Below are 10,612 nucleotides of genomic sequence, written 5' to 3'. Positions count from 1 at the left end.
ATTAATGTTCTATAAGATTTTAAAGAATAAATAACAGGTAAAAATAAAATAATTTCAACATCAAAAATTAAGAATATTATTGTTATTAAAAAAAAAAAAATGGAAGTGAAAACGATAAATTAGATTTTGTAATAGGGCTAAATCCACATTCAAAAGGAGATCTTTTTCAAAATCTTTTTTTTTATTGAAATAAATTTATTAAAAGGATTAATGAAATTAAAGTGATTAATAAAAACATAAAAAGATATATATATATAATTATATTAAATTTAATTAATTTTCTTAATTGAAAATTAAACGTATTTATTTATACAATATATATATATATATATATAAATAATTGAAATTTAATTTTTAAATTTAAATCAATAAATAAACAAAATATAAATAAATAAAAATAATCAAATTACATCAATAAAATGTCAATATCAAATGGCTAATTCAAAATTTATATTATGTTTATTTCAAAAATGAATTTTTAACAGTCGATATGGAGATACTAAAAGAAAAATGATCCAATTAGTACATGTAAACCATGAAATCTAATAGCTATAAAAAAAATTGAATAAAAAAAAGAAATAGAATCATAAATTTTATCATTAAAGCAAAAAAAAAAAAAAAAGAATTTAAATATTCAATTGTTTATAAAATAGTAAAATAAATCCCTAATAAAATTGTTTGTGTTATATAAAATTTTCTATATTTTAATTTATTAATAATTAAATAATAATGACTTAATGTTACTGTAAATCTTACCTGGAGAAATTAAAGTAAATGAATTTAATAATGGAATTTCTATTGAATTAAAAATTTAATATTTTTTGGTGGTCATAATATATCAATTCCAATTTCATATTTGGGAAGATTGATGTATGAAAAAAAGTCAAAAAAAAAAAAAAAAAATACAAAATATATTAATTCTAAAATAAGTAAAATTATTCTAAATTTTTAAAAATTAATAATAAAAATGTATGTAATCCTTTATAATAAAATATTCTATCTCGAATAATATCACAAAATCAAAATATTATAATTAAAGTGGTATTAATTATATTTAAAATTATAAGTAAAAAAATTGTTCTTGTTAATTCAAATAATCTAAAAGATAAAATAATTGGTCATGGGCAATTTATGATTACATTAAATGAAAAGTTTTTCTTCATTATTTATTAATTAAAATTCATTTGATTCTGAAAAATATAAAATTAAGAAAATTGAAAATACATATCATTGAATAATTGATATAAAAATTTCTAAAGTTAATAATGTATTTTGAATTAATAAATTAATTGGAATTATTGCAATAAAATTTCTAATAAAAATACCTAATAATGTTAAAATTAAATGTCCTGAAATTAAATTTGCTGATAATCAAATTGATAAAGTTCATTGATAAAGTCAAATAATTAATTTAACTAATTCAATAATAACTATAAAATTAATTAAAAATATTGGAGAGTCTTTATTGGAAAGCATTTTTTTTATCATATATTTCATATCAATCTTCTTACCAATACTTACTATTTTATCTCGTTCATCTTGTTACATGATACATTGATATTAATGTTCTTTTGATATACTTAAATCATTTTCATCTAAATTAATATTCACAACTAAATTCTTCTTCTTGTATCTTATTTGGAAAATGCACAAATGAAACATAAAAAGCATAAAAATGTACATAAATATAAATTCACAGAATATCTATTGGAAATAATTAATATGTTTGTAATTAAATATTAAATTATAAAGATTATAATCATAGAAGAATAACAAAAATAACAATGTTTGATTCTGTTTGTTTTAATTTTCTAATGAAAAAAGAAAAATGAATATTTTAACCTGATGGACATTTAATCCAAGCTTAGTATTTTATTGCCATTATATTTTCAGATATATGTTTTACCGAAGGACCAAAAGTATTCCTATATCTAATCCAATCAAATTTCTTGTTCCGTTTCATTACTTACATTTAAAAATGATAGAATAGAATAGCTGTAAAGTCATGCTTCTGCATAACATTTTAAGGCTGCCTGTGTATTCTGACAGTGTGCAGTGTCAGACAGGCATATTGGATGAATTTTTTCCTTATAAAAAAACAAAAATATTTATATATTTATTACATAAAAGTCAGATGTTAACATTTGACTTATTCCAATAATATATATAGAGGTTAATTTTTAATTTTATGATTTTATGAAAACTTACACGACATTTAAGAACACTAGAGTCAAAACTTTCTTCACCACTTTTACAAGAAAATACAATGCATTCTATGGATTCTATGGATTCAATGCATGCAATGGATTCTAATGAAACACGAGATGACATTACATTACAAATTTTTGCATTTATTAATGACAATTGAACAAATCCACGGATCTTTCGACCTTTATCTCGATTTTATCTTCTACAGAAAAAAATTAAGGCAATCGTGTCCGTAATAAGGTTACGTGTGCTTCGGAATTGATGAATTTTCTTTATCCACATGATTCTTTAAACACTGCGTCATAGAATTTGTTTTTACAAGACAAATCACGAGATTAGACCATTATAAATTCCACATTGTCGATTTCCACGTAATATAGTTAAATAACATTAATATAGACAATTAAATCTTATTTTAGAACAAGATATATTTAAAATGGATCATTATTATTATTATTATTACGAATGTTTATCAATATATTTAAACACCAAAATTATTATGAATTTAAATATTTCTGCATTATTATAATTCTTCGTATTCTAATTATATCGTATAATTTTAAAAAGTATAATCTTCAAAATAACAAAACTATGAAAATTAATATGGAGAGAAACTATATGTGAGATTTATATTTACGTATGTTCTAAAATTCTACTATATAAACAATTGTTAATTTTATAATACAAATTGGTAAAAATATTCCAGAATTGATAAAAATTTCCAGAAAAATAGTTGAATTATTTACATTTCCACACTTTCAAATTAAATAAATAAAGAAAACTAAAGAAAACTAAAACACTTCACTAAGCACTTATTTAATATTTATGTATTAAGCATTTATTAAAATATTATTATTTCATACCATTGATTTTCTTTTTTTATTTCCTTTTACTGTCAAATTTTCAACTTTCATAACTTTCATTTTATAATCGTTAAGGTTACGTGTTATTTCGCATTATTCGTAGCAATCTTTTAAAATTATGCATTAAATTTGTTTATATATTTATAATTTACATTTTACATCGTATTTTTAAATATATTATTAATATATGTTTATGTATATGTATATGATTTACAAAATATAAATTCACAGAATATCTATTGGAAAATAATTAAACGTGACGACAAAAAACGATATTTAAATATCCTAAACGTATCTTAGCTCTTCTATAACAGCATTCGATTTAAATTGTTATATATAAATATATATATATATTTACAATATAACAATTACATTGTTATAAATTAATAATGTACCACACCTGTTCACAATATTATTTTAATTATTTTAATTATCATAATTTTGATATATATTTAGTTATAAAAATTAATTAACAAATATATGATATCACAAATTTATTTATCGAATAAATAACACTAATATTATCAGACGATATATATGACGTTTTTCATAAAAATATAAACTATTTATATTATCAAAAATCTTTATCTTTCTTTAATTTTCACCTTTATAAAAGGATACAATATATGCGTATATATATGTACATTTGTATTGTATACATACACACACATTTATACATATATAAACACATAAAATACGATCAATCTTTAATTTTTTTTAAATTAATTTACATAATATGTTTGAACGAAGTACTTTTTTTAATGTAAATATGTAAATCCAATTTGTGTAAAATTTATTTATTTTTTAATTATTAACTTGTTAATAAGAATTTTATATGTACAGTTAGTCGCAGAAGTTTTCATACACTTTACACATATTCAATTAAATTCGTGTTATCGAAATCAACGATAATTTTGTTTTATATGAAATATTGCGAGTATAATAATATGAAACCATTTTTTTATTATGGAACATCATTTCAAAGCAGTGAAATTAATTTTTCAAATTTCAACATTATTTTTCTTTATATATAATTTCATTACGTAATGTTTCAAGATAAAATAAAATTTTAAATTACAAGATATTTAATTCTAAATCTATCATCGGAGATAAAAAGAAGTATATTTTCAGCAAAAATTGTATCCAAAATATGAAAAATGAAAGTTGATTTCACATACTCAAAAAAATTTTTTGTCCAAAAATAAATTATTCTATACATAACACTTTAATATATTGCTATATATAAGTTTTCATCGAAATCAAATCTTTCATAATAATTCAATTTCTTTACAAGATACTATAAAAAAATTTGCATGCCTATATATTAAATTACAAATAAAACCTCGAATAATCAAACTAACGGTAGTAATATCAGTAGTCTAAGAGCGTAATATAATTTTTTAGATAATTCAATAATTTATATTATTCATGAAATATGATAGTTTTACTGTATATTACCTGTTTATATATATACGTATACATATATATATGCATGCTTGTATATATATATATATCAGTTTTTCCAGCTTTTTCATCTTTTTTCCTTCTTATCTATCAAATTATTTTCCAAATTACTATTATCGCATTTCCTTCTTTTTCTTTCTTTTTCAATGCTTCTGAATACGTAAGAATACCGTTAACGAAGATATTAAATTTATACTTATTTTTACTCATAAATTTATCTTCAATTTTTTTATGACTCATTCGTTCAATTACGTATCGCTTATTATATCATTTTCAAACTTCTAATTTCGTCATGCCAATCTTTATCATTGCCTACCATAGAATATATGTTAAATATATAAAAATATATTAGATAGATATCATATTATCCTCTAATAAGAAACGATAACATCTAACTTCAAAATTTTCATTTTACTGTGTAGTAAAATTGTAGATTCCAAATTGTGTTGAGTCGTTGAATCCAAATATAATCTATTTCTATCTAAACTTGCAACTGTTAAAGTATCATTTCGAAAACTTGTGTATCTGCATCATCCGTAGTTAGATTATCGAAATCTAAAATTTTATTTAAGTAAAATGAATATTTCATAAAAATATTTCATCTTCTCCAATCTTCTTATTCCAATGCTTATACTATTTTATCTTGTTCATCTTGTTACGTGATACATTAATGTTCTTTTGATACGTTTAAATAATTTTCATCTAAATTAATATTCACAACTAAATTCTTCTGACAATCTTGTATCTTATTTTGAAAATGCACAAATGAAATGTTAAAAGCATGATAATGTACCATAGCGTACGAATCGCTTGTTGTAGAGTAACCAGCTAAAATTGAGCATAAAGATCAACGTTTCCCGCTTGTAAAGAACGAAGAGAACTATATTTGTCTCCTTTATCTTCAGAGATATAATCGTTTTAATAATACACTATTCATAAAATTTTAAAATTTTTCTTCTTTATATGATCGTAATGTATGAACTGTTTGTAGAGGAGTAGACAGTCAAAATTGGGTAAAGGATTCTCACGATAAGGAATGTCGAACGTTATGATCGTATAAAGATGAAGAAATTTTTGAATTTCTTTAGAATTCGGTAATCTCTTTCGTTATATATGTATTGTATCGTTTTTATATTTACTACATATTTATTCAATATATGTATGGTTCTTTCGTATATTTGTGCATTGCTATTATTATGCGTATGTACTATGTTTATATTGCGTTATGTTATATTTATTATGTTATTAGATATATATATATATATCTTTGAAATATATCGGAATATATGTATTTAAACTTGAATACTTAACGATGATTTAATGAAAGTGTTCTTCTTCTTATTTGTATGTATATACATCTTTTCTGTATGCTTTGTGTATAAATATGTATATATACGTATGTGATTATTGTTCGAATGTATATCGCTATTATTAAATATCCGCTATATTTATGTTACAATATATTTATTATATATATTTTATATTTTCGGAGTATGAAGGAAGATACATTTCTTTTTAGTTTAGGTATATATCGTTTCTGTGTGTGTTTGTACATATATATATGATTTTTACATGTGTGTGTAAATCGTTATTATTATATACCTACTATATTTATATCGTGTTATACTATGTTATGTTCCTATTATATTTGTACATATATATCGTTTTAATTGCGTGTGTTTATATATATACCATTTTATCTGTCCATATATGTGTGTTTCTTAACACCACCACTCTTGTACATAAGAACTTTTAAAACTTTTTTCAAGATATCGTTTTTATATGTCTATTATATATATATTATTCGAATAATGTATGTGTATGTATATCTTAAACGAACGTATGTGTGTATATATTATTTTTGTGCGTTTGTATAGCGCTGTATCGTTTACTTACTATATTTATATTACGTTGTATATGCGATATATTTTCGGAGATACAACGGTTTTAATTATGAAATTTTTTCTTTTTATCTAAATATAATACGTAAATCCAGAGATGTAAAGTAACGAATGAAAATACGTTTTCTTTTTATCTTATATATGTAGTTTCTGTATATAATCTGTATATATATTATTTCTTGTGTGTATGAATTTATATATGTACTTATACGATTTATGTATGGATAGCTATATAGCTATAATGTAGCTCTAATATAATAAAATAGCTATAGTACATATATATGATTTATGTATTATATTATTATTATATCCAGAGATAAAGTGGTTTTAACATTACCTAATTCTAAAAATTTCAAAATTTCCTATTCGTTATACGATCATAATGTAGAATAACCAGCCAAAATTGAATGTAATGAGTTCTCTCGACAATGGGTTTCATGCTCGTATGAAGAAATTTTGGAATCCTTAGAATTCGGTAATCTTAAAATAGGTGAATTACTGAAGATAATAGACATATATATATTTTGTTATAATTGCAACCAGAAAACATTGTCATTTACACTAAATTTTCCCTAGTTATTCTATGACAATCGCTTCAAATCTATTATCGAATAAAGTTGGAATTAAACTATTTAGCTAAATAATAATTAAAATTTATTAAATTAATATTTTTAATAATTTTATTATTTTTTATATTTACATTATACTATAATCTAAATTTTCTAAGATTTTTAATTTTAACAGAATTTTTGGTTATTATAGTTTTATTTTATATTATTGATAATGAATATAATACATGATTATTTTTAATTTTTTTAATATTTTCTGTTTGTGAATTAGTTTTGGGTATATCATTATTAGCAAGAATAAATTATGAATTATGTCATCGAAAATTAAGAATATTAGATTTAATTTATTAACTTAGGATTATTATAATTTTATTAATATTTGTATATTTATTTATATTATTTATTAAAAAATAATTTAAATTTAATTATAATATTATTAATAAATTTACTTAATAAATTTACTTACTTTTAATTGAATTGAATGAATTTTTATTTTTTGTAATTTTAGTTTCAATAATATTTCTTACTATTTAATAATATTAACTTTATGAGTTTTTTGATTAATTTTTTTATAATTAAATAATAATAGAATAAATTGTTTGTTTATAAATTTATTATTAATAATTTCATTATTATTAGTTTTTATATCAATAAACTTATTGGTATTTTATTTATTTTATGAATTAGATTTATTTTATTGATTTTTTATTTAATTGCCAAATGACGATGATTAAGAAAATCCTTAATTATCAAATTTAATTAATATTTTATACAATAATTTTTTCATTAATTATATTATATATTATTTATTATATTTATTGAATTGTAGATTAAATTAATTGTAGATTAAATTTAATATTAATTGAAAAATTAAATTTAAATTTAAATTTAATATTATTTATGTATTTATTAATATCATTTTCAGTTAAAATTCCAATTTATTTACTTCATGGTTGATTATTAAAGACTCATGTTGAAGCATGATGGTTATTATGAATCAATAATTTTAGCTTCAATTATATTGAAATTAGGAGGATATGGAATATTATGATTAATAAAAATTTTTAAGAATCAATTTATTTTTATACAAAAATTTTAATTGTAATTAATTCATTTGGAATTTTAATTTTAAGATTAATATGTTTATCTCAGTATGATATAAAATCTATTATTGCAATTTCATCAATTGTATATATAGGATTAATAATTATAAGAATATTAACTTTTTTTAAAATAAGAATAAATGGTGGTTATTTAATAATAATTTCTCGTGGTCTTAAATTTTCAGGATTATTTTTTCTTAGTAAATATAATTTATAAACAAACTAGACGTTTAATATTTGTTAATAAAGATATAATTAACTTTATATCTACAATATTTTTATTTTGATTTGTAATATGTTCATCTATATTTATCTATATAATCTATATAATATAGGATCACCTGTTTCATTAAATTTAGTAAGTGAAATTATATTAATACTTATGGTTTAGTATCATGATTAAAATTTATAATTATTATTTTAAAAATATATCGTTTATTTAGATTTATTTATTTATATTAACTAATCATGGAAAAACTTATATAAGATTTAAAATTAATAATTTTATTTATTGGTTGAATATTTTATTTTAATAATACACTATTTTAATAATTGAATTCCATTAAATTTAATGTTTTCAAAATTATATTTTATTTAATATTTATTTAAATAGTTTAATAAAAATATTGATTTGTGAAATTATATAAATATAAATTTATTTTAAATTATCATAAAAATATAATTAATTGGAATTTTGTTATTTAAATTTAGATTATTTATTATATTATTAAGATTTTTATATTTAAGTAAAATTGTTATTTTAAATAAAATATTTATACATTTAATTCTATAAAATTTAATTTTTTAATAATAATTGATTATAAATCATTAATACTCATTTTTTTAGTAAGGATTTTTCTATAATTATTTATTTATTGAATTAGATATATAAATTTAAGAGAATTAAAAATAAATCGGTTTTTATATTTAATAATTTTATTTTTAATTTCTATATATATATTAATTTCAAGACCAAATATATTATCAATTATTTTAGGTTGAGATAAGTTAGAATTAATTTTTTATTTTTTAGTAATTTATCACATAAAAATAAAATCATTTACTTCAGGTAACTTTAACTATTACATATAGTTTATTTTAAAACGTGATATTGGATTATTATTACTTATTAATTATATGTTTAATAATTTATTATGGAAGATGAAATTTATCTTTTTATAAAATAAATAAATTTATAATGATTTTTTTATTGTTAATAGCTTTCACTAAAAGAGCTCAAATTCCTTTTTCAATTTGATTATCAATGGCAATGAAAGATCCAACATCTGTTTCATTTTTAATTCATTCTTCAATATTGATAACAGCTGGAATTTATTTATCAATTCGTTATGTAGATTTATTAGAGCGTAAATATAAAAATATTATTTTATTAATTTCAAAATTAACAATATTATTTGCTGAATTTCAGCAAATTTTGAATTAGATTTAAAAAAAAATTGTTGCTTATTCAACATTAAGACAATTAGGTTTTATAATAAGAATATTATCTAGGATTTACTGAATTAGTATTTTTATTTATTTTATTTATTTATTCATGCAAAATTTAAGTCATTAATATTTATTTATTAATGTGTTGGAAGATATATACATTTTATAAATTGAAATCAAGATATTCAATTATATTATGCTTCAAATATATTATGCTTATCCATTAAAAAGGATAATTATTATTTGTTCAATTTTAAGATTATATTTTTAGTTGGTTATTATTCTAAAGATTTAATTATTGAATGTTTTTTCTCTAGAAAAATATATTATTTTTCAACAGTAAATTTAATTATTGGAACAATTTTAACTGTTTCGTGTTCTTTTTGAATAATTTTAGTAATAACAAATAAATATTTAATAATTAATGTTGTATTTAAAAAAGAAGATGAAATTATGGAAATTTCTATAATAATAATAATTTTAAGATTAATTTATTATGAATTTATGAATTAATAATATTTAAAATAATAATTATAAGAATAACTATAGGACATAATTTTTATAAATTTGTTTTATTAAGTAATAATTGGTTTATTGCAAATATTATTTATATTTATAAATATAATTTATAAAAGAATTTATAAAAAAATATTTAATTATAAAGTATTCCTTGAAAAATCAATTATTAAAATATTATCAAGTAAATTTTTATTTTTAACATTAAATTTACATAGTTTTAAAATTACTAATATTATATTAAAATTAATGTATTTTTAACTAGTATAATTTATGTAATTTATTTTTTAATTAACATAATTAATTTTATTAATTAATTAATTAAATTATTTATTTAAATAGCTTATATATAGAGTGTAATATTAATGAAAATATTAATGAAAATTTTTAAATTTTTTAAATAGATAATAATATATAATTTAGTTAGAATAATATAATATCTAAATAATTTATTAACAATAAATTGCTAAATAATTAGCTTTAATTAATTTAAAATTTATTAAAATTTATTTATTATAACAATATATAAGAAGTAATAA

The 10,612-nt window shown here is 18.4% G+C and overlaps 1 long non-coding RNA gene across 2 annotated transcripts; it reads right to left on the bottom strand.

Annotated features, from left to right (window-relative positions):
• Positions 1-448: 448 nt before the first annotated feature.
• On the bottom strand, positions 449-2,943 carry LOC133667535 (uncharacterized). Of its 2 annotated transcripts, none has more exons than XR_009833225.1 (3): positions 2,209-2,943; positions 1,522-2,087; positions 449-795 (listed from the first exon to the last, which is right to left on the bottom strand). It is a non-coding gene; the product is annotated as an uncharacterized LOC133667535 (long non-coding RNA). The 2 variants fall into 2 exon arrangements; XR_009833226.1 differs by lacking the exon at positions 449-795 and adding an exon at positions 1,054-1,190.
• Between the last annotated feature and the right edge of the window lie 7,669 nt (positions 2,944-10,612).

This window comes from Apis cerana, unplaced genomic scaffold (assembly GCF_029169275.1).
Source record: "Apis cerana isolate GH-2021 unplaced genomic scaffold, AcerK_1.0 Chr0_AcerK, whole genome shotgun sequence".
Classification (NCBI taxonomy): Eukaryota; Metazoa; Arthropoda; class Insecta; order Hymenoptera; family Apidae; genus Apis; species Apis cerana.
This window is presented reverse-complemented; position numbering and strand designations above follow the sequence as displayed.